General features: G+C 43.9%; 1 protein-coding gene and 1 non-coding gene across 3 annotated transcripts in view; one reads left to right on the top strand and one right to left on the bottom strand.

Annotated features, from left to right (window-relative positions):
• NDUFAF6 (NADH:ubiquinone oxidoreductase complex assembly factor 6) overlaps positions 1–24,943 on the top strand; it is a 162,344-nt gene that overhangs the window by 5,410 nt on the left and 131,991 nt on the right. The gene's annotated exons all lie outside the window — the stretch shown is intronic.
• Positions 6,251–6,353, bottom strand: LOC112440781 (small nucleolar RNA U13). Its single transcript, XR_003028793.1, has one exon. It is a non-coding gene; the product is annotated as a small nucleolar RNA U13 (small nucleolar RNA).

Below are 24,943 nucleotides of genomic sequence, written 5' to 3' on the forward strand. Positions count from 1 at the left end.
AGTGCAATACTCTTCTAACTGGTTTTCCTGACATGCATTTCCCCTTGCAGTCTGCCTTCCAACCTGTTGCCAAACTGCCCTTCCAAAGCGCAGATGCCACTCCTTAAAACCTTTCTGTACCTCCGCCTGGATTAACAGTCAAACCCCAAAACTTAAACACACAAGACCTCTTGCGCCCAGGAGATCCCCCCACATGGAGCTGTCCACATCCCCTGTCCTTCTCACCTTGGGACCTTGGCACCTGCACCTCATTCTCCCCACCTCCATTGCCTTTCCCCAGCTAGATCCCATTTATTCATTAATACTCCAACACTGCCTTTTCTAGAAAGCTGTCTTGCCCTGTTCTGAAGTAGGACTTTATAGCACCTCTTCTCCAACTTATGCTTGCCTCTACCCCTGCTTGTCTCTGCCAGGCTGTAGGGAGCCCCTGGGGACAGGGGCTGTCTCTTTCAGGGCTGGCTTGGGGCCTGGTGGACCCCAACCCTCTTTGTGGGATAAATGGAGGGGAGGGGGCAGAGGTGTGCTCTCGGTGGGGGGCCCTTGGAACCTAACTCCAGGGAACAGTCCCTTGAAAGAGTTTCGCAGCTGGCACCTTGGAGGGCTCAGCAGGGTGGCAGCAGAGCACTGCCCTCTGCTCCTGAGCTCTGAGGACACCAGAGGCACCAGGGAGTCTAGGTAGATGAGCCTCTGGCTCTGCCAGTGCTGCGCTTGGCTGCCACCTCAGAGGGAGGGCCCTTAAGAAGGAAGGCATTGTAGATTGTGAGACGTAGACAGCACACCTCAGAGATGGTCAGTTCAGCTCCTTCATGATTCCTGAAACTCCACAGTGAGGAGAGAGAACAGAAAAGTCCGGCAGTGATGGAAATCCAGAAGCTCTGGGAGGTTGGAATAGGCGGGAGGGCACAGAGTGCTCTGGGCGGGGCCCTGCTCTCCACTGAGGAGGATATGGAAGTCACCAAGAAACACTGTTCTCTGTCCCCAGAGCTTGAGTTCTGTTGGACTGGGGAACAGAGGATAAATGTGGCACGGATAACTATTGTTAAGCATGATGCAAAAGGTAAGATGATATGGCAGAGGGGACTTCAGGGGCGGGGAGTGATCTGGGGAGGACTCACAGAGGAGGTGACATTTTATTTAGTTCATTCATTAATTCAACAACAGTAGGGCACAGTAAAGCAAACAATTCCTGCCCCTTAGATCTTAAATCTAGTGTAAGGGAGGGGGAATGTCATAGAAACTAATAAATGTGTCAGATAGTAATAACTAAGATGAAAAATAAGAGCAGGGTAAGAGAACAGGAGGTGCTATGTTAGCTGTTCAGGGAAGGCCTCCTGATGAGACATTTGAGCAGAAAACTATGAAGAGAGAATAAGCCATACAAATAGGAAGGAAGAACATCCTAAGCAGAGGAACAAAGCCCAGAGGACCTTGGCATATTTAGTGCACAAGGAGGTTCGTGTGGCTGGAACGTAGTGAGCAAGGGAGTGATGGGAAGGAGATGCAGTGAGAATGTTTTAAAAGCATCCAGCTGGCTGCTATGTGAAGCGTAGACTCCAGCAGGGGAAAAGAGTACAAGCAGGGAGACTGGGTAGGAGATGGGTGCAATACAGGGAAGGGGTTGGTTTGTGGGAGCATGCTGGGTGGTGGAGATTGGGAGAAGCACACTCAGGATATACGCTGAAAGTAGAGCTGTGCTGATGAATAGACTGAGGCGACTGAGAGACAAGTAAAAGGCAAGCAACTAGATGAATGAATGGCTGTCACTCAGAGGAACAGCTATGGCGTAGGACAGAATCAGGAGTTGGTTTTGGACAGGTTAAATGTTTTTAAATTTCCTCTACATTTTATTATTATTATTTTGAGACAGAATCTTGCCCTGTCACCTAGGCTGGAGTGCAGTGGCGCGATCTCAGCTCACTGCAACCTCCACCTCCCAGGTTCAAGTGATTCTCATGCCTCAGCCTCCCAAGTAGCTGGTATTACAGGCATGCGTCACCATTCCTGGCTAAGTTTTTTTGTATTTTTTGTAGAGTCAGGGTTTCGCCATGTTGGCCAGGCTGGTCTCCAACTCCTGTCCTCAAGTGATCCGCTGGCCTCAGCCTCCCAAAGTGCTGGGATTGCAGGCATAAGCCACTGTGCCCAGGCTTTTATGAAAAATTTTAAACATTCAGCAAAGTTGAAAGGATTTTATAATGAACACCCATATGCCCTACCACCTGTATTCCACTATCAACATTTTGCTCTGCTTACTTCATCACAGATCTCTCCATCTATCCATCCATCATTCCATCTTATTTTCTGGTGCATTTCAAAAAGAAAAAAAAAAGGAGATATCAGTACATGTCTCCCTAAGTACTTTAGCATGCATAGCATTAACAGTTCAATATGAAAGGTATAGCCCGGGCGTGGTGGCTCCCACCTGTAATACCAGCACTTTGAGAAGCCAAGGCAGGTGGATCACTTGAGACCAGGAGTTCAAAACCAGCCTGGCCAACATGATGAAATTCTATCTAAAAAACAAAAAAACAAAAACAAAAATTAGCCTGGTGTGGTGACCCATGCTTGTAATTCCAGTCACTCCGGAAGCTAAGGCACAAGAATTGCTTGAACCCAGGAGGTGGACATTGCAGTGAGCCCAGATCATGCCATTGCACTCCAGCCTGGGTGACAGAGTGAGGCCCTGTCTAAAAAAAAAAAAAAAAAAAAAAAAGATATAAATCTCAGGTATATAATCTTAATAAATAGACTTGTGTAACCCAAACTCTTGTCAAGTTGTGGAACATTACCATCACAGTGTTTTTTAATTTCATTCATGTTGTTGAATGTATCAGTACTTGGCTCCTTTTTGTTGCTTAGTATTCCATTGTATGGATATGCTACACTTTGTTATTTTTAAATTATTAGCTATTGTGAATAAAGGCACCCTGAACATTCTTTTATGTCCACAAGGAAGTCTTTTTGTGGACATACCTTTTTTTTTTTTTTTTTTTTGAGATGGAGTCTGACTCTGTCACCCAGGCTGGAGTGCAGGGGCACTGTGTCAGCTCACTGCAACCTCTGGCTCCTGGGTTCAAGCAATTCTCCTGCCTCAGCCTCCCGAGTAGTTGGGATTACAGGCGCCCACCACCTCGCCCAGCTAATTTTTATATTTTTAGTAGAGACTACTAAATGACGTTTCACCATGTTGGCCAGGCTGGTCTCAAACTCCTGACATCAGGTGATCCACCTGCCTCGGCCTTAAAGTGCTGGGATTACAGGCGTGAGCCACTGTGCCCAGCCTGTATTCATTTCTTTTGAACATATACCTAAGAGTGGAATTGTGAGGTCACAGGGTAGGTATATATTTTATTTTGAGAACTAATAGGGGCTGGGTGCAGTGGCTCACACTTATAATCCCAGCACTTTGGGAGGTGGAGACAGGAGGATCACTTGAGCCTAGGAGTTCAAGACCACCCTGGGCAACCCTGGCTCCACAAAAAATAAAGAAGTTAGCTGGGTGTGGTGTTGTGCCCCTGTGGCCCTAGCTACTCAGGAGGCTCAGGTGGGAGGATCACTTGAGCCCAGGAGGTCGAGGCTGCAGTGAGCTGAGATTGTACCACTGCACTCTAGCCTGGGCAACAGAGAGAGACCCTGTCTCGAAAAAAACAAAGAAAACAACAACAACAAAACTGTCATAGTTAAAATGAAGTACAGCCATGTGTATCAACCGGGATAAATCTCAGAAACAATGTTTTTCAAAAACAAAAGCAAATTATAGGTCACATTCAATATGATACCATTTATATAAAATTTGAAAGCATGTGATACAAAGTAGTTGTAGATACATACTTACGCAGTAATAGCATAAAAGCATTCTTCACCAAAGTAGTCATCAATTTCAGGACAGTGGCATCCTGGGTTCCGGGGGAGTTTATAATAGGCTTCAGCTATATCTGTAACATTTGTATTTCCTTAAAAGCATCTGAAACAAGTAGGGTAAAATGTTAATAGTTAATAAACTGAGTGATGGATGCACAGAGATTAATCTCTACTTTTTGATTCTCTAGTTGGTAACTTGTTAGTTTTTAAGGCGCTGTTTCTGAACTATTTACTCACTCCTCCCCACCCTGTCAACCCCTGCTTCTGTAGGTAATTGATGCTGGGGCAGGCAGCACTGTCCTTTCCCACTCCTGTGCCTCCCTCTTCTTAGAGACCCAGGGCAGAGGGGTCCTGTGGACAAAGAGCACCTCTGACCTGCCCCTGGCTCCCTAGTCTTGAGATAACTTCCAGGCCTTCTTTCCCCTTTTGGTTCCTAAATCTAGGTCTGTGAACTGGGCCGAGCTGTCCTTCCAATCCCAGTTCCAAACCCTACTTAAAATTGAACCATGTTTTTTTTTGTTTTTGTTTTTGTTTTTGTTTTTTTTTTTTTTTGAGGTGGAGTCTCACTTTGTCGCCCAGGCTGGAGTGCAGTGGCGCGATCTCGGCTCACTGCAACCTCCGCCTCGCGGGTTCACGCCATTCTCCTGCCTCAGCCTCCCGAGTAGCTGGGACTACAGGCGCCCACCACCACACCTGGCTATTTTTTTTTGCTTTTTTTTTTTTTTTTTTTTTTTTTTTTAGTAGAGACAGGGTTTCACCGTGTTAGCCAGGATGGTCTCGATCTCCTGACCTCGTGATCTGCCCGCCTTGGCCTCCCAAAGTGCTGGGATTACAGGCGTGAGCCACTGCACCTGGCCTGAACCATGTTTTAAAATAATTTGTTCTGTTCCATTGTTTTTCTTCAGAGACTCTAACTTTATGCAGTTTCATTTGCCTGTCACTTCTCTAATGATTTTAAGTTTCTATTTTTTACTTTTCTTGATTCTGTTCTTTATGTCTTCCACGGTATCTTTCACAGTAGTGTCTCTTCTCCCTTGTGTTCCTTGTCATTTTTTTTTTTTTTTTTTTTTTTTTTTTGCAGTGTTTCTGTGTTTCTTTCCCGTTTCTTTCCTAAAGCAGTTTTTAATGTGCAGGCTCCTTTTTCATGCCCTCCCATGGTTTGTCACCTTCTGCTGCCTGACCACCCCTTCCTTGAGTTCTTTATTTCTGCTTTGTCATCTTCCTGCATAACTGTCATTGCCTTATTACATTAAAAAAAATCATAATAGAATATTGGGTTAAAATTTTCTTCTGGCCAGGCGCGGTGGCTCACGCCTGTAATCCCAGCACTTTGGGAGGCCAAGGTGGGCGGATTACCTGAGGTTAGGAGTTCGAGACCAGCCTGGCCAACATGGTGAAACCCTGTCTCTACTAAAAACATAAAAATTATCTGGGCCTGGTGGTGCATACCTGTAATCCCTGCTACTTGGGAGGTTGAGGCAGGAGAATCGCTTGAATCTAGGAGGCAGAGGTTGCAGTGAGCTGAGATCGTGGCATTGCACTCTAGCCCAACTAAGGGAGACTATGTCTCAAGAAAAAAAAATTTTTTTCTTCTTCTTTGTGGCAGGATTTTTTGGATGAGTTTTCTTTCTGCAGGGAGGAAGTTTTGCCACTCCTTTTCAGATTTTTTTTTTTTTTTCTGGGAGAACATTTTGTGGATTTTAAAAATCATCTATTTTTTGACGGGTCGGATTTTTCTGAGGCAACAGTTAGCAAGTGAGTCCTGTGATGTGAGAGGGGAGGCAGCTTTCCTTGATTCTCAGCTCGAGGGCTCCCTCCTCTGTTGTAGTGAGAGGACTACTGTTTACTGAATGGCATCTCTGTGTAGCCAGACCTCCTCTGACTTTAGGATCCTAACCTCACTTGGGTGGGTTTCACCAAGCCCAGAGCTTCCCTGGTCCTTCCCCAGCCACTGATTCGGAGGCATCCTGCCCCTTCCTGCCAAGGTACTCCTCTGTCTCTTGGAAGCTGCACTTCCCAAAGCTACCTGGGTGTCCTCTAGGCACCCTGGTGATTTCCTTCTTCCTCTCCTAGTGTTCTTGCCCTCTTCCTTCTTGGTCCTGCTCACAGTGGTTCTCATCCAGGGTGAGTCTTCTCCTCTTGGGGTTGAATTTCCCTGGGGATGGCTGGAATCCACCACCAGCTGGACTGCTGTGCAGTTTCTGGTGTTTCCTATGGCACCTGCCCACACGTTGTAGATTACTGTGCTGGTTTGGGGGTGACGCCACACACAATGTGAAATTTGTCAACTTTGTCACTTCCTCATTTCACCGAAGATACAGTTTGTAGATGTTTCACACTTTCATTCTTGTTGCCCTGTAGATTTTTTAAAAAATTATTTATATTTTTTTCATGTCAGATAGGTAATGTACCAGCATCATAACAAGGTTCAAGGGTGGCACATCTCACACGTGCGTGTGAACACCTAGTCATCATGTTTATGAACTCCAAAGGATCGCCCTACAGATTCTGAGCAAAGCTGTCACCGTGCTCCCATCAGGCTGCTATAGAGTCCTTAGCAGGTATTCAAGGCCCTCCACAGTCTGCCCTGCCCTCTTTGGTTCTTCTCTGTGCTCTTAGGTATGACCACTGCTCCAGCTGAACTAATCTATTCACCATCCCAGGAACTCATCCCACACGTCCCTTTCCCTGTGTCCCTGCTGTTCCCATAACTGCACTGTCACTTCAGGGCTTCCATGTGGTAGCTGTTGTTTGTGGTGACCCCATATGTATTTCTCCCCTCTCCCTTTCTGCTGATATAAGAACCTAACCCACCACTCACCAGCAGGGCTAGGTGTGTAAACCCAGTTTGTTGATTGTGGTGCCCTTTCCCTTGGCAACGGGGATTGTTTCATTATAGGACAAATGTTCCAAGCAGGGCCAAAGTCCTTCCCTCCACGTGAGCTAGCCAAGAAGCCTGCCTCTTGCCTCTAGGGTCACTGTGTCAAAGAATGTTCACCTGGGGCACCTCCCATCTGCAGCACTAAAGGACATGCTGACACAGAGCAGAGGGAGTATCCTGGTTTAAGTCGTGGATCCACCTTGGTGGTTCCTAGTAATGAAAGCCAGCCCATCACATTTTAGCTTAAGATTATTTTGAGTCAGGTTTATCATGTGCAACTGAGAGGATCATGACAAATACACTTGACCTTGTTCTGCCATTGCCCCTGTGCTTTATCTATTTGTATACATTACACTATAGGGTAGTTGTAATTGCCTGTTTATTTGTCTGTGTCTCCCACTAGAAGTTCTTAATTGCACCGTCACCATCATGTATCCAGCACCTAGCATTGTGCCTGGCCAGTGTTGGACAGTAAATGAAAATTCAGTTGAAACTACATGTCTGCCTTACCAAATTCTTCCTCAGGGTCTTAGACTACCAAGTCCTTCATGAAGCCTTCCTGGCAAGTGAGAGAATGTATGTAAAATGTCTCACAGTGTGGCCAGCACAAAACAGTCTCACAAGAGCTGCATCTTTCTCTCCTGCAGTTACTCTAGCCAGAAGTGATCTTTCTCCTTGTAACTCCTATATGTCATTTAATCAAATGGCATCAACTCATACTGTCTAATACTAGAGTTTGCATTTCTCTTAAGTTTTCAATGTGAATATAAATGCCAGGTAGCAAGGACCTTGCACAGTGCATCATACTAAAGAATCTGCAGTTGTTGGATACACTGCTGAATGCATATGTGAGCAATAGTTAGAGGTTAGATGGAGGCTAGTGATCCATTATTGGCTGCAGGAGTCCTTGTGCTGTGTGAGACACAGATAGATTCAAAGGACCCTAGAAAAGGGTAGAGCTCAATCATACATTTGCAGAATATATGAATGGTGTTTGAAAATCTAAAGCCATAACAGTTTACCATAGCTGAAACATAGCTGTGATTATCCCATATACCCAAACATCTCACTCCTTGGTAAAAACTGCTACTTGTCCAAGCTGAATAATTGGAATGAGAAATGAGGTGAGCAAGTCAGAGTTCATCATGCCTTCAGTTCTGATAAGGGGAACTGAGTACTACCAAGAGAAGAGGCCAGAAGCTCTGGATCCAGAACTTTGTCTCATAATTTTCACATCAGCCTCATACTTTTCTTTGCCTGTATCTTCCATATGTAATTAGTAATAGTCTGGCTGATTCAACCTTTCTTTTTTTAGTCCTGTGACACATCCCTCAGGAGGTCCTGAGAACATATGCCTGTGATTCAGGCTTTCTAGTAGAATGTAAGCTCCAGAAGGCCAGGGGCTTGGTCTGCTTTGTTCATTGCTGAATCTCCAGTACCTAAAATAGTGGCTGGCCCCTATGTATTGGGTCATAGCAGGTACTACATTCACCTCTCTACTATGTTTAATACAGTTTATTTCCCTTGTGTGTGCCTTGCTAAAATATTTATGTTTAAATTTCTGTATTTGATACACATTGTGAAAGGACATTTTCAAGTCTAAGTCCCATGACTTGAGTTTGCCTGTATCTCCCTCTAAAAGCTCTCAATTACACCATTGTGTGCCCAGTACCTCACATTGTGCCTGGCCAGTGTTGGACAGTAAATAAAAATTCAGTGTCTTATTCACTGAGGTATAGTGCCTAAAACAGAAGACATTCCATAAATATTTGTGGAATGAATGACTTAAATATTTGATTAATGAAGTTTAAGTTGAGCAAAGAAAGGAGAACTAGTAGCTTAGATTTACTAAGAATACTATGCCACATTTATTTGTTTATTTTTAGAGACAGTCTTACTCTGTTGCCCATGCTGGAGTACAGTTGTATGATCATAGCTCACTATGGACTCAACCTCCTGGGCTCAAGCAATCCTCCCACCTCAGCCTCCCAAGTAGCTGGGACTACAGGAATGCACCCTCTTCCCTGGCTAATCTTTAAATTTCCTGTAGAGATGGGGTCTTGCTATGTTGCCCAGGCTGACCTCAAACTGCTGGCCTGAAGTAATCCTCCCATCTCAGCCTCCCAAAGTGCTGGGAGTACAGATGTGAGCCACTGCTCCTGGCCTATGCTACATTTATTTTAACATCTTTATCATTCACAAGTAATTTCACAGGTATCCCCTTACCTGAGTCTTGCAACAACTCTATGAGGTTTATTTTGCCAGATTTATAGCTGAGGAATAAGACTCAGAGGAGTCAGAGGGCTTCTCTAAGATTATTTAGCTTGCAGATTGGAACTTGAACCCAAGCCTTGACTCCTAATTTTATATTTGTATGAATTCATACAAATGTCATAGGAAATTATCCACATTTTATAACTAGAATTATAGAATTAGAAGTGGCCTCACACATCACAAATCCTGAACCCCTCACTCATTTTTCAAAAGAGGAAAATAAGAATTGGAAAGTTTATATATGTATACAAAGGTACACATCCAGTTTAGGAATTTCAAAAAGCTGGCCAGGCACAGTGGCACATACCTGTAATTCCAGCAGTTTGGGAGCCTGAGGTGGGTGGATCACCTGAGGTCAGGAGTTCGAGACTAGCCTGACCAACATGGTGAAACCCCATCTCTACTAAAAATACAAAACTAGCCAGGTGTGGTGGTGCACACCTGTAATCCCGGCTACTTGGGAGGTGGAGGCAGGAGAATAGCTTGAACCTGGGAGGCGGAGATTGCAGTGAGCCGAGATTGCACCACTGCACTCCAGCCTGGACAACAGAGGGAGACTCCGTCTCAAAAAAAAAAAAAAAAAAAGCACTTTGGGAGGCCAAGGCGGGCGGATCACAAGGTCAGGAGTTCAAGACCAGCCTGGTCAACATAGTGAAACCCCGTCTGTACTAAAAATACAAAAAATTAGCCGGGTGTGGTAGTGGGCACCTGTAATCCTAGCTACTTGGGAGGCTGAGGCTGGAGAATCGCTTGAACCTAGGAGGCTGAGGTTGCAGTGAGCTGAGATCGCGCCACTGCACTCCAGCCTGGCGACAGAGTGAGACTCCATCTCAAAAACAAAAAAAAATTTTTTTCAAAAAGCTGGCCGGGCGTGGTGGCTCCTAGCATTTTGGGAGGCCAAGGTGGGTGGGTCACTTCGCCTAGGAGTTTGAGACCAGCCTAGGCAACACAGTGAGACCTCATCTCTAAAATAAATAAATAAAAATTATATATGTGTATATATATATATATACACATATATACACACACACACACACACACACACACACATATATATAAAAGAATTACAAAAAGCTGGCTTCTCCAGCCAGTGCCTTTGTGTGTCACCTGATTTCACTCAGCCTGAGAGAGTGCATTGAGCTTCTGAGAGACCAAGTTGCCCTCTGCTTTGTCTGCATCAGAGGCCCCTGAAAACTAGGCCCCTTTCTGACATGGCCCTTCTTGTAGGAAACTCATGTTCTCTCCTTCATTTTTTTTTCCTTCTCTCGTATACCTTGCATAGGGGTAAGGTGGGCGGGAGTTGTGGAACAGGTAACCAGCCAGGGTTCCCTACTCCTGCCCATTTAGGAACTTTTTTTTGTTTGTTTTTTTGGTTTTTTTTTTTTTTTGGAGATGGAGTCGCTGTGTCGCCTAGGCTGTAGTACAGTGGCACAAGCTTGGCTCAATGCAACCTCTGTCTCCCGGGTTCAAACAATTCTCGTACGTCAGCCTCCCAAGTAGCTGGGATTACAGGCATGTGCCACCATGCCCAGCTAATTTTTGTATTTTTAGTAGAGACAGGGTTTCACCATGTTGGCCAGGCTGGTTTCAAACTCCTGACCTCGGGTGAACCACCTGCATTGGCCTCCCAAAGTGCTGGGATTACAGGCATGAGCCACCGTGCCTGGCCTGAACTGGTCTTGATAGAGGCCTCTGAGCTTGAAAGTTAATAAAATAATAACCCATTTCTTTCTCTGATACCTTCTCGTGTAGATCCTAGCCCTACTGAGAGTTCACATTGCACAGAATCTAAAAGAATCTTGCCTTCTGTCCAGTGGGAATGACTTTACTAGGACTGTCAGGAAGATGGATTCCATTGTTTGGCCTTGCATATCTCTATGAGTCAAAACCTGACAATAGGAACAGCTCAGTCTTAAAAAGTTCAGAGATTACATTCAGTAATATCACTTTTCATTTAGTTTATGAAAATCAAGGTTCCAATTTGTAAGAATATATGTTCAAGAAAGTTTACTATAGCTTTATTTGTAATAGCAAAAACCTAGAGATAATTTAAATTTTATCAGGAAGTGTTTTAAAAAGTATGGTTCATCTGTAATATAGAATATATCATGCAATTTTTTTTTAAATGAGTTGAGATTACCTATGTGGACTTGAAAAGCTGTGATACATTCGTAAGTGATAAACATTGCAGAGTGATGTTAATGGAAAATGTTAAAGTAAGATCTTACTTTGGAGAAAAATAAGGAAATCTTCATACGTGTGTATACATGATTATATGAGCCTGGAGAAAGAAGTGGCAAGATGCCACCTCAGCTATTAAAATTTGTTACCATGAGAGCAGATTTGGGCTGGGGGAGGAGATATTAACACGTCTGTATTTGACTTTTACAGCAAGCATGTATTGATATTGTGATTCTTTAATAAAGGGAAAATTTTGAGGAGCATGGGTTTGAGATAAACAGATGGATTATAAGCTAGTTTTCATCACTTAATATTCATGAGAGGTTTGGAATTAATAAATTACCTAACCTCAGTCTTCATCTATAAAAAGGGAATAACACCTACCTCACAGTATATAATTAAAGGAAGTATACAAAGCTTGTAACATTATCCTTTTATAAATGTTACTTTCTTTTTCCTCCCACATAAGTGATTTGGAGTAGAATATTAAAATAAATGCAGAATGCGTTGGCTCTGCTTCTGGTGTGTGTTCTCTTCATGTTCTCAACTTGGCCTTGGACTTCCAAAGAGGTGGATTAGTGTCTCCACAAAGATCCAGCAGATAATCACTGTTTCTCCCTTTAATCCTTTTAGAGACAAAGTAAGAATAATATACAATGGTACCTTGGCCCTCCAGGGGTTATTTACCTGGTACCTCAGTTATTACTAACCCAGCTGAGAAGCAGGAAGGAAGGAGATGGGCCTCTGAACAGCCAAAACAGATGTCTAAAGTTCAAGCTCTCCTGGATCATTTATTCTTAATTTAGACAACAAAATGAGGTTTTTCCAGCTTTGGCACGTTAGTGGGGCTGCTATGGCAGGTTCCCTGAGAGCAGCCAGAAGTGATAGCCTGGTTTGAGCTGAGGGGTCTGTGGAATACTGATACTCAAACACAATAGCTCAAGAAGCCGGATGGTCTGGGCCCACACTCGGTTTTCACAGTGAGTAACTGCTGTTCGTAATGACAGTGCTGCATTATTAGAGAGAAATTAATTCATTCTTCATATAATCTTGCAAAGGCTGAGTGTGATATCATTTAGGAGGTATTACCACCAGATATGATTAAACTCCCTCAGTTTTTCTGCTAAGTTTTGTTTTCATATCAGTGCCAGAATTTAACAGTGGTCTCTATCCTATGAGGGAAAGATAGAGTAGCTGCCTTTAGTTAGAAATATACATAACCAAGAGTGACAGGCATTAGGAATTGTTCAAAAAGGATCTTAACCTGGAACAGTGGAATGATTTCCTACAAGTGCATTATTTGCCTTTTGAGTAAACTAAGGTCCACTATCATCCATCTTTGCGGCCTAATGAGTTTTAGAATTCAGAGCTTTTCAGATTTTTTGAAAGGAAATATGTATGTATACAATAACCACACATCACATAAAAGCCCTGGCAGGGTCTAAGGTAACACACTATAATAAAGCATTAATATTTCTGCAGTGAAATGTACGAAGAACTAATTAGGACAAACTGTGTAGTTTATTTAAATAATAAACCAGTAGGCTGGGTGCGGTGGCTCATGCCTGTAATCCCAGCACTTTGGGAGGCCAAGGTTGGCAGATCACGAGGTCAAGTGATTGAGACCATTTTGGCTGATACAGTGAAACCCTGTCTCTACTAAAAAAAAAAGAAAAAAAAATACAAAAAATTAGCTGGGTGTGGTGGCGGATACCTGTAGTCCCAGCTACTCGGGAGGCTGAGGCAGGAGAATGGCGTGAACCCGGGAGGCGGAGCTTGCAGTGAGCCGAGATCATGCCACTGCACTTCAGCCTGGGCGACAGAGCGAGACTCTGTCTCAAAAAAAAAAAAAAAAAATTAGCTGGGCGTGGTGGCGCATGCCTGTAGTCCCAGCTACTCTGGAGGCTGAGGCAGGAGAATCACTTGAACCTGGGAGGGGGAGGTTGCAGTGAGCCCAGATCACGCCACTGCATTCCAGCCTGGCGACAGAGCGAGACTCCATCTCAATCAATCAATAGATAATAAACCAGTCAGTGAAAGAGTGGAACAAATATAGATTGTAAGTACTCTAGTAGTCATTTTTCTAAGGAAAACATTTTATAACTCTTTCAATATATACAGGTTCAAATTTGGCTAACTATGCCTGTGCATACACAAAGGATGAACATGTGTAACCTCTGGTGTTTGTACATCCTAGAGGAGAGTAACATCAGTGCCTGTCCCAGCAGTAGGCTGGCAGGGGACATCTGATGCCAGCAGGAGTAGGATTAAATGCAGCACTCTAGCAGGCGCCCTTTTTAAGGACTCCTTGCCCCCCATGTCATAATGGTTCATTAATTTGGGTTTCCATCTGTTCCTTTTTAATTACGAAAACTGCCATAAACTCATGTTCACTGATAAATGTACATGGCTCAAAGCCCACCATTGACTGATCACACATTTTCACCATTTCATCTAGTGATTATTGTTCCACCCATGTTTATAATTTCCTCTTCATCGTCACTATAACCCTCATGATTATCTGTATTTAAAACCATTTCTGGGCCAGGCGCAGTGGCTCACGCTGGTAATCCCAACACTTTGGGAGGCCAAAGCAGTAGGATCGCTTGAGGCCAGGAGTTCAAGACTAGCCTGGACAACATTGTAATACCTCATCTCTACGAAACAGTTTTAAAAATCAGCTTAGCATTCTGGCATGCACCTGTAGTACCAGCTACTCGGGAGGCTAAGGTGGGAAGATTGTTTGAGCCCAAGAATTTGAGGCTTCAGTGAGCTCCCATCACATCCTTGCACTCCAGTCTTGGTGACAGAGCGAGACCTTGTCTCTTTTTTTTCTCGAGACCAAGTCTTAATCTGTCATCCAGGCTGGAGTGCTGTGGCGCGATCTCAGCTCACTGCAGCCTCTGCCTCCTGAGCTTAAGCAATTCTCCTGCCTCAGCCTCCTGAGTAGTTGAGACTACAGGCATGCACCACCACGCCCAGCTAATTTTTGTATTTTTTTTTTTTTTTTTTTTTTGAGACGGAGTCTGGCTCTGTCGCCCAGGTTGGAGTGCAGTGGCGCAATCTCGGCTCACTGCAAGCTCCGCCTCCCGGGTTCACGCCATTCTCCTGCCTCAGCCTCCCGAGTAGCTGGGACTACAGGCGCCCGCCACTACGCCCGGCTAATTTTTTGTATTTTTAGTAGGGACGGGGTTTCACCATGTTAGCCAGGATGGTCTCGATCTCCTGACTTCGTGATCCGCCCGCCTCGGCCTCCCAAAGTGCTGGGATTACAGGCGTGAGCCACCGCGCCCGGCCTGTATTTTTAATAGAGATGGGGTTTTGCAATATTGGCCAGGCTGGTCTTGAACTCCTAACCTCAAGCGATCTGCCCGCTTTGGCCTCCTAGAGTTGGGATTACAGGCGTGAGCCACCGCGCCCAGCCTAAGACCTTATCTCTTTTTTTTTTTTTTTTTTTTCAGTGGTTTCTCTGCTTAAGACAGGCACATTAGGGTCTTCACTGTCAATGTGGAATATTTATTTGATGTCGGTTTTATAGTTTTAGTGGATAAACTTTGGGAATAAGGTAGTCTTCTTCTTAGTGAAATAAAATCCTTTGAAGTCTTCATCTGTAGATTTGGTTTCAAACATCGCTGTAAGCCAGCATCCATGCCATTGCAGGGAACTCATGCAGCTGCTGTGGAGTAGTTATTGACCAGCCAGAAAGTACTTACCTGGTTACTCATGTTTTGTTTGCATAGTAGGGCCTGGGTGAGTTACATGTACCTCTCAAACATTTTAGATGTTGCTCTTTCCAGCCACCGCCAGTTTTATCTCATGTGGCCAACAATAGTGGCACACCCCAGAATAGTCAGCCAGTTCCTCAAAGCCTATGGTTGCTCACTCACTAGCATTGTGAAACGTTTTTCCAGAATATGCCACCAGGAAAGAGCTGTTTCTTCAGCACTGTTGATTTGCTCAAGACTAAGGTTCTTGGCTGGGCACGGTGGCTCACGCCTATAATCCCAGCACTTTGGGAGGCCAAGGCAGGTGGATCACGGGAGTTCAAGACCAGCCTGGCCAACATGGTGAAACCCCGTCTCTACTAGAAATACAAAAATTAGCCGGGCATGGTGATGTGCACCTGTAATCCCAGCTACCTGGGAGGCGGAGGCGTCTCAAAAAAAAAAAAACACAAAAGTGAGTAACATGTGGAACCACATATACATAGAGGTCCACAACTCAGAGCTTACCATTTATGTTTTATTATTGCTATTTATTTATTTTAGCTTCATCGGGTACATGTGCAGGTTTGTTACATGGATATATTGTGTGATGCTGAGGTTTGGGCTTTGATTGAACTCATCACCCAAATAGTGAACACAGTACCCAATAGGTCATTTTGCAACACTTTTCCCCTATTCCCCCCTCCCGCTTTTGGAGTCCCCAGTGTCTGTTGTTTGCATCTTAAATTTTTTTTTTTAAGAGATGGGGTCTCCCTGTGTTGCCCAGGCTAGTATTGAACTGCTGAGCTCAAGTGATCCTCCCACCTCAGCCTCCCAAAGTGCTGGGATTACAGGTGTAAGTGACCGCCCCCAGCCAATTGTTCTCATCTTTCTGTCCATCTTTACCCAGTATTTAGCTCTCACTTATGAGTGAGAACACCTGATACTTGGTTTTCTGTTTCTGCATTAATTTACTTAGAATGACGGCCTCCAGCTGCATCCATGTTGCTGCAAAGAACGTATTTTTGTTCTTTGTTATGGCTGTGTAGTGTTCTGTGGTATATGTGTACCACGTTTTTTAAATCCAGTCCACTTTTGACGGGCATCTAGACTGATTCTATACTTTTGCTGTTGTGTATAGTGCTGTGATGAACATGCGAGTGCAGGTGTTGTTTTGGTAGAACAATTTATTTTCCTTTGGGTGTATACCCAGTATTGGGATTGTTGGGTCGAATGGTAATTCTGTTTTTACTTCTTTGAAATATCTCCAAACTGCTTTTCACAGGGGCTGAACTAATTTACAATCCCACCAACTGTGTCAGTGTTTCCTCTTCTCTGCAGCCTTGTCAGCATCTGTTATTTTCAGGGCTTACAATTCAGAATGAGACCAGAACAGGTACACAGATCATATACTTACAAGGGGCTTCAGAGAAATGAGTGGTTAAGTTTCTGTCTAGGAATTGGGGAACAAATAGGAGGACTACAGAATAAATGATACTTGTACCAGACCTTGTAGGATAGGTGGAATTGTATTGGGTGGTGGGAGAGATTGTGAGGATATCCCTCCTTTGATATCTGTGTTCTCCTTCTTTGTTAGCAATAGAACCGCTAATTTAGCTGAAATAAAAATTAAATTTCCCATTCTCCCTTGAAGCTAGGAGAGGCCATTGAATGAGTTACGGTCAGTGCAATTTAAGCCAAATGGTGTGTACTTTAGGCAGTGAGGCATAAAGTGTGAGGAGTTTTAAGGTTGTTGGGTAGCTGGGGGAAGTAGCAAGATAGTGTAGAAAAGAAAAAAACGAAGTTCATGCAATTTCTTACAGCCTGATGCAATACCTTTCCATCTGTTGTTTCTCAGTAGCACATTCAACATGGAATCAGAGGTGGTCCTGACAAAACAACAGAGGGAAGCCATGCCCTTGTCCCATGGGATTAGTGCCAGCCAGCAACAAGAAATTTCCTGCAATAGGACTATTGTCCACTAGTCTATCAGTCTGAAGGGGTAAAGGTCAGTGCTGTGGCTTTAACACCTCATAAATGACCCATCCCGGCTGTCATCCTAAGTGTTAGCCACTAAAGTGTACTTAGTATTTACATTTAAAGGAATTACTATAAAGCCAAATTTTAGCTTATTCCACCTATTAAAAAACAAAAATGGGCCGGGTGCAGTGGCTCATGCCTATAATCCCAACACTTTGGGAGGCCGAGACGGGTGGATCACCTGATGTTAGGAGTTCGAGACCAGCCTGGCCAATATGGCAAAACCCCTTCTCTACTAAAAATACAAAAATCACCTGGGTGTGGTGGCACGTGCCTAAATTCCAGCTATTTGGGAGGCTGAAGCAGGAGAATTGCTTGAACCCGGGAGGCAGAGGTTGCAGTGAGCCGAGATCACGCCACTGCACTCCAGCCTGGGTGACAGACAGAGTGAGACTCCATCTCAAAAAAAAAAAAAAAAAAAAAGCCTGGGCACGGTGGCTCACGCCTGTAATCCCAGCACTTTGGGAGGCCGAGGCGGGCGAATCACGAGGTCAGGAGATCAAGACCATCCTGGCTAATATGGTGAAACCCCGTCTCTACTAAAAATACAAAAAATTAGCCGGGCATGGTGGCGGGCACCTGTAGTCCCAGCTACTCAGGAGGCTAAAGCAGAGAATCCTCTACCCAGGAGGCAGAGCTGGCAGTGATCCGAGACCACGCCTCTGCACTCCAGCCTGGGTGACAGAGGGAGACTCCATCTCAAAAAAAAAAAAAAAAAAAGAAAAAGAAAAAAGCCACAAATAATAAACTTGGAAGACCAATGGTTAAACAGTGTATGTTAACGTAGAAGATTCTATAATAAAAAGTAACCCTACTTCAATAACCTAAGGATTTTAGTCCTCTTGTTTTTACCTATTCCAGCCTGTCTTGTGAGAGCTACAGAGGCATTTACAAATATCTTTGCATTAACCTGAAATCAGCAAGGTAGTCTAACATACTTACTGGAATTCATACTATAACACACGTACTGCTGTGGAATACAACTAGAATCCACATTTCTCAGACTAGTATATTTACCTCCTAATATAACAATTGCGAAATAGAAATTAATGTAAGTTCTGCCAAAGTTGATAGTAAGATATACAAAACTTTGGGTCCAAAATGAATTCTTTTTGTGTAATGATCAGGTGGTTGAATTACCAATGTGTATTGGCAATGGCATCCCCCAAAATTGGTTTTAAAATAGAAAATTCAACCACAAAGAATCTCTCAGTCTTAGAAAAAATTTAGTGCATCAACACTATAGAGCTTACAGAAAATGTCAAATAAATGTACAAATTCTATTAAAAAAATAGGGCAAACATTTTAGTTGGAACATAAAACTAATGTTATCCTGCTCTTTGTCAAATCCTCCCCTAAATGTTAGGAACACATGCATTAGTGTTTTTCCAAGCCCATTTTATAACAAGATGTACAAGTGATAATTCTTAAGTTTATTCAGTTTGCTTTAAGAATATAAAATACATCAATCTCTTCATCATGTTTGCTTCTTACGTGCAAGAATATTAGTGGAAGCCTCTTTATGCTCATGGTCCCTCTGGGGGCTGTGAATTGATATTCTGTAGCACATGTTGCCAAGTGCCTGTTTTCTCAAGTTTCTTTTTTGATCAGCGAAACTTTGTAAGTTGTTTCTTAGTTCCAAGACTTTCTAACTTGCTCTGGATTTCTGGGTAAATATTTGTAATTTTTTTTTTCCAGAATGAAATTCTGCCTGACTTTTAAAACTCAAACTTCTAAGTGCACCGACCTGACCAATCTGACTCCCTTCCTGATCAGTGCCATGGAAGCAGTCCAGGCACACCAGAGACACAAAACCAGCCTCAAAGAATCACTGTAATCTAAACACAGAGGGGCTCGTGTCCCCTAGGGCCCAGACTTGGTTTGAAGCAGAGAACCCTGGCCTGCCCTTCCCAGGGTTTCCAGAGGTGATAGTGCAGAGTAGGCCCTGGGAGACTGGTGGAGAAATAAGCTGCCAGGGAAGCCACCACTTCAGACTCTGTTAATGTTATTTCAGAGGCTGGGATGATCACAGACAATCCTGGTCAGCTCTTTAATTACTAATCCATTTTTCACCTTTGCAGACTTCTCTAGAGGCTATTGTTGTTACCCTGTGAGATAGCTATATCATTTCATTGATTTCTATGTTATGACATACTCTTGAATACAGTTGTCAAACATTTCTTTGACAGGAATAATTTTATTCCTGTAATTTGGCATTAGAGAGCACCCCGCATGGGGATACATAAGTCAGAGTGTTCTGTTTGTATCCCCAGGTTCACCCAAACTGGAAATCTCCCATCCTTTGCTTCCTCCTCCTTTTGCCCTCTTCTCCTGCACCCCAATCACACTCTTCAATTCTGTGTTCACAGTATCTCCAACATCCTTCTCTTTCCAACCCATTCCCTGTGTTTTACCTTTGGGAGGTGTTTAGTAAATGCTGACCAACTGGTACAATTCATTTCCCTTTTTATTCCTTGCATTTGGATATGACACTAGTTTTAATTTAGTTAAGTGTTAAGTTTTATTTAAAACCTTTAGGCCACGGTGTATTGAAGCAACTTTGGGACACATTCTCTTTAGCCAGATAATTCAATGGCAAAAAAACTTGAAAAACTTGTTTTATTCTTGTTATAGAGGAAGCAAATTCCTCACTTCTTTTAGGACTATCTTTTGAAATACATGTTATTTCCAGCTTAAAGAACTTAGAAATAAAATCTTACCCCAATAGATGACTAGATGTGCCAGTGTAATTATTTGAAAGTACTTTTAAGTGGTTATTACTTGACTTTTTTTTTTCCTTTTTTAGATAGGGTCTTGCTCTGTCACCCAGGTTGGAGTGCAGAGGCACAATCACAGCTCACTTCAGCCTTGATCTTGCAGGCTCAACCAGTCCTCCCACCTCAGCCTCCCGAGTAGCTGGGAGTACAGGTGTGAGCTCCTGCGCCTGTGATTACTTTACTTTTTTATTGAATGTACCCCATAATTACTGGTTGTTTATTTTTTCTTTATTTTTCTTTTTATCAGGCAGCTACCTGAGCCAGAGTAGGCTCAGAGAGACTCCTAGTTCACTTGTTTATTCTCAAGTAAGAAGTCAAACAGTTTAGAATGTCATTCATTTTGTGCAGTTCCCAGAGCAAATGCTCTGTCATTTTCAGAGCTACCAGGAATACATAGCATTGAGTCTGCCCACTTGCTTTTGGCTACTGTTGTTCCATCCCAGGGACAGAGAGGATGCTCCAAGCCCTCTAGAGTGATAGCCACTCCTCCCAGGCCACACTGGAACCCCTTGGTGGCACTGAACATTACTATCCTGTCTCCTGGAAACAGGTCAATATCCTGCATCTGTAACATGCAGCAGGAGAGCCCTGATGTTCTCAATGCTGACCTGAAAGTCAGGAATTCCAGGTGCTCTGTATTATCTGAATTTGTCATCCAAATCAACATTGTAAACCAAGCAAGTTAGCAACAAGGTCTAAAGCATGACAAATTAAGAAATCCACACTTGGACCTAAATGTTAGGTCACAAAATTTCAAAATTAAAGTGGAGCAGATTCAGGAAGGCTCTGTGGGATTTTTTTTTAACATAGAATTTCCTATAGTCTGTTCACTTTGGCAGGTCACACTTCATGTTAAAATACTCTTCTTGGAGGATGTGACCTCCAAAAGAAAATGTTAAAAGGGGGTAGAGATGGCTGCTGTAACAGTTTGATATATAATGATAACACTACATGGATAAGATGATAATAGTAAGTGTGTGTGTATATCTATACATATAGTGATAACACTATATAAGAACCATCTGGATATAACTCGGTGTCTTGGATCACAGATTGAAAGATCCTAACTAGGTGTCTTAGTTCATTCCTGCCCTATAACACAATAGACTGGTAATTTATAAATAGAAATATATTTCTCACAGTTCTGGAGGCTGTGAAGTTCGATTTCAAGGTGCAGGCCAGATTTGGTGTCTGGCAAAGTCTCACTCTACCTTCAAGATGGCTCCTCTTGCAGTATCCTCACATGGCAGAAGGAGAGGAGGGCCAAGCAGTTCTCTGAAGCCTCTTTTATAAGGACATTAATCTCATTCGTAAGGGCAGAGCACTTAGGGCCTAATCACTGGAGCAGTGATTGCAGTCCCTGCATGTCCCCCACCCAGGGTGGTACATGAACCCCAGTATGCAGTAGAAGGGAACAAGGGGAGGGCTGGGGTTTGAGTCCCACTGCTTTCCATCATGGCTGCTGTAGCCCAGTGTTGTTGCAGAATGTCTGCCCAGGCATGGGTGCTTCAGGATGCCACTCCAGAGCCCTATTATACTTGACCCTCCACCCCCAGCTTGCTCCTGGAAAGCTGCACACTGCTCGCAGGCTGTGTTGCCAGCCATTCTCTGTGAGCATCCCGCAGCTGCCTCTCATTTAGGGTTCTGCATTCAGCTGCAGCTGAGCCTCCGAAGAAATGAAAGCCTTGAATTCCCATCCCTGCTCATAGTTTTTAGCTGCCTATTAGGACCAATCTCCACACTTAAAGCATTCACCTTCATCCTCTCCAGCTCTGGGATCACCTTGCTTAATCCTCTTCAATAAGGCTAGAACTAGCCTTAAGAAAATTTAAGAAAAAGCTCTTAAAGTCCTTTACTGGATGCCAATGAGACATACAAACAGCCTACTCACAAGTGAGAGAAACCCAACCCAAACTAGTTTAAGCAAAAAGGAATTTTATCTCACATAATAGTCCAAGGGTAGAGCTTGATCAAGATACTAAATTATGTCACTATGGCAAGTCATCTCTCCTTCTGTCCTTCTTGCACATTGGCTGTATCTCTGTCAACTTCCCCCACTTGTGGAGCAAGATAGTTGCCATAGTTCTCGAATCTTCAAGTGTTTCTTGACTGAAGTTAAGTGGAGATGAGTCTCAGCTTCTCTCGGCAGTCCCAGAAAGCCTCAATGTATCTTACTAGCTTTGACTGGGGCATAGTCCTATCCTTGAGCTATCCTTAGCCAGGGGGAATGCATATCTGATTGTCCAGGCCTGATTCATATGCTTACTCCTGGAGCTGGGAATAGTGAATGCCATCTGAAACTAACCTCGATTCTGGAGGGAGAAATAGATCCCTAGAAGAAAATTGGGATACTGTTACCAGAAGGGAAATGGATGCAGAATGTTCACAAATACATCCCTTCTTTACTCAATGTTTTTCTTAATTACAAATAAATTCTTCTGGCCAATGCTCTATACAATTCCTTCTCTACTGTCTTCAAGATCCATAACACAGTGCTTGTCAAACTTTAAAATGCAAAGAAACCATCTGGGGAATCCTACTAAAAATGCAGATTAACATCCTTCAGTAGTGTGATGATGGCTGAAATATGGGAAGAGCAGGTGTCACAGGAGCTCAAATAGGGCTTCTCACTCATTAGCCTCAATTGCCTCTGTGAAATAGGAGGCAGAAGGCCAGCAGTGGTTTAGGGCAATGGTCTCAAAGTGTGTTCCCTGGAATAGTAGTGGCAGCATGACCTGGGAATTTATTAGAAACACACATTCTCAGGCTCTATCCTGGATTTACTGAGTTATAAACTTCAGAAATGGGGTCCAGCAATCCGTGTTTTTTTGTTTTTTTCTTTTTTTTGAGATGGAGTCTCACTCTGTCGCCCAGGTTGGAGTGCAGTAACATGATCTCGGCTCACTGCAACCTCCATCTCCGCCTCCCGGGTTCAAGCGATTCTCCTGCCTCAGCCTCCCAAGTAGCTGGGACTACAAGCATGTGCCACCACGCCCGGCTAATTTTTTGTATTTTTTAAAGTAGAGACGGGGTTTCACCGTGTTAGCCAGGATGGTCTTGATCTCCTGACCTTGTGATCTGCCCACATTGGCCTCCCAAAGTGCTGGAATTACAGGCATGAACCACCGAGTCTGGCCAAATCCGTGTTTCAATAAGCCCTGCAGGAAATTGTGCACACTGAAGTTGGAGAACCACTGGGTTAGGGCCTTGCTGCTCATGGCTCTTGAGCTAGCGGCATGCGTATCATGCTAGAAATGCAGAATCTCTGGCCCCATACACAACAGACCTACTGGATTAGAATCTGCAATTTTTTTTTTTTTTTGGAGGCAGAGTCTCACTCCGTCACCCAGGCTGGAGTGCAGTGGTGTAATCTTGGCTCACTGCAACCTCCGCCTCCCAGGTTCAAGCAATTCTCCTGCCTCAGCCTCCTGAGTAGCTGGGATTACAGGCGCCCGGCACCACACCCAGCTAATTTTTGTGTTTTTAGTAGAGATGGGCTTTCACCACATTGGCCAGGCTGGTCTTGAACTCCTGACGTCAGGTGATCCACCCACCTCGGCCTCCCAAAGTGCTGGGATTACAGGCATGTGCCACTGCGCTGGCTGAATCTGCATTTTTAACAGGATCCCCCAGATGATTTGTTTGCATTTTAAAGTTTGATAAGCACTATGTTAGGGATCTTGAAGAGAGTAGAGAAGGAATCGTATAGAGAATTGACCAGTTGCACACAAAAGAATTGCCAAACTCGCACTTGAGCTCGTACCCCCTCCATGTCTCATGGCCGTGATCCCCACCAGAGTCTTTTTTTTTTTTTTTTTTTTTTTCCAGTTGCTCTTAGGCAGCTCAAATGTAGAAGCAAGCCTTACATTCAGATTGACTTGTAGTTGGAGGTTAGCAGAACAGGCATGTCAGAAAGAGAAACGATTGAAAGTTGACATGCGACCATGAGAATGGCCAAAATCGTGCAGATGGGAGTCTGTAGGCCGGATAGGAAGGAGGGTGGCCATGAAGAAAGGTGGTGACAACCTGAATGTTTCTGATAGCATGTAGCAGGTAAGGTGTGAGAAAAAGTTAGCAGAGTAGTGGTCCAAGATTGCTATATAGAGTCTGTGGAACTGTTAGGTCCAGAGAAAACTGTCCAACAGAACCTTTTGGATGATGGAGATGTTCTCTATCTGCACTGTCCAGTATGGTAGCCGCTAGCCACATGTGGCTGTGGAGCACTTGAAATACTACTAGTATGACTGAAGAACTGTTGGAAACATTACTAATAGTTCTAAAGGCCAAAGCTATCTATACAAATAGATGCTCAAAGAAATGTTGCTCTCTTCTCATGCCCACTAACCTATTCCAATTCCTGTCTTCTATTCCAACCCTTTTTATCCACCCTCTGTAAATAACCACTCCTTCATTTCTGGCTTTTTCTTCCTGTATTTCTTTTGCATAATGAGCTGATAGTGGTGTGTTTTCTTATATTCCCTTCTTACATGAAGTGTAGCTTACAACAGATACTCTGAATTTTACTTTTTTTTTTTTTGAGACAGAGTCTCGCTCTGTCGCCCAGTCTGGAGTGCAGTGAGGGGATCTTGGCTTACTTCAACCTCCACCTCCTGGGTTCAAGCAATTCTTCTGCCTCAGCCTCCCGAGTGGCTGGGACTACAGGTGCCCGCCACCACGCCTGACTAATTTTTTTTTTTTCTGTATTTTTAGTATAGACCGGGTTTCACCATGCTGGCCAGGCTGGTCTCAAACTCCTGACCTTGTGATCCACCCGCCTTGGCCTCCTAAAGTGCTGGGATTACAGGCGTGAGCCACTGCGTCCAGCCTGAATTTTGCTTTTTTTCACTTGAGTATGTTTAGAAATCAAATCAAGCAGTTCATAAAGCTCTTCCTCCGTTTTTTTTTTTTTTTTTTTTTTTTTTGAGACGTAGTCTCGCTCTGTCGCCCAGGCTGGAGTGCAGTGGTACGATCTTGGCTCACTACAACCTCCGCCTCCCGGGTTCAAGTGATTCTCCTGCCTCAGCCTCCTGAGTAGCTGGGATTAACAGGGGCACGCCACCACGCCCGTCTAATTTTTGTATTTTTAGTAGAGATGGGGTTTCACTGTGTTAGCCAGGATGGTCTCTATCTCCTGACCTTGTGATCCGCCTGCCTTGGCCTCCCAAAATGCTGGGATTACAGGCATGAGCCACCGCACCCGGCCCCTTCCTCAGTTTTTAAAAAAGCTG

The sequence above is a fragment of the Pan paniscus genome, chromosome 7, assembly GCF_029289425.2.
Source record: "Pan paniscus chromosome 7, NHGRI_mPanPan1-v2.0_pri, whole genome shotgun sequence".
Lineage (NCBI taxonomy): Eukaryota > Metazoa > Chordata > Mammalia > Primates > Hominidae > Pan > Pan paniscus.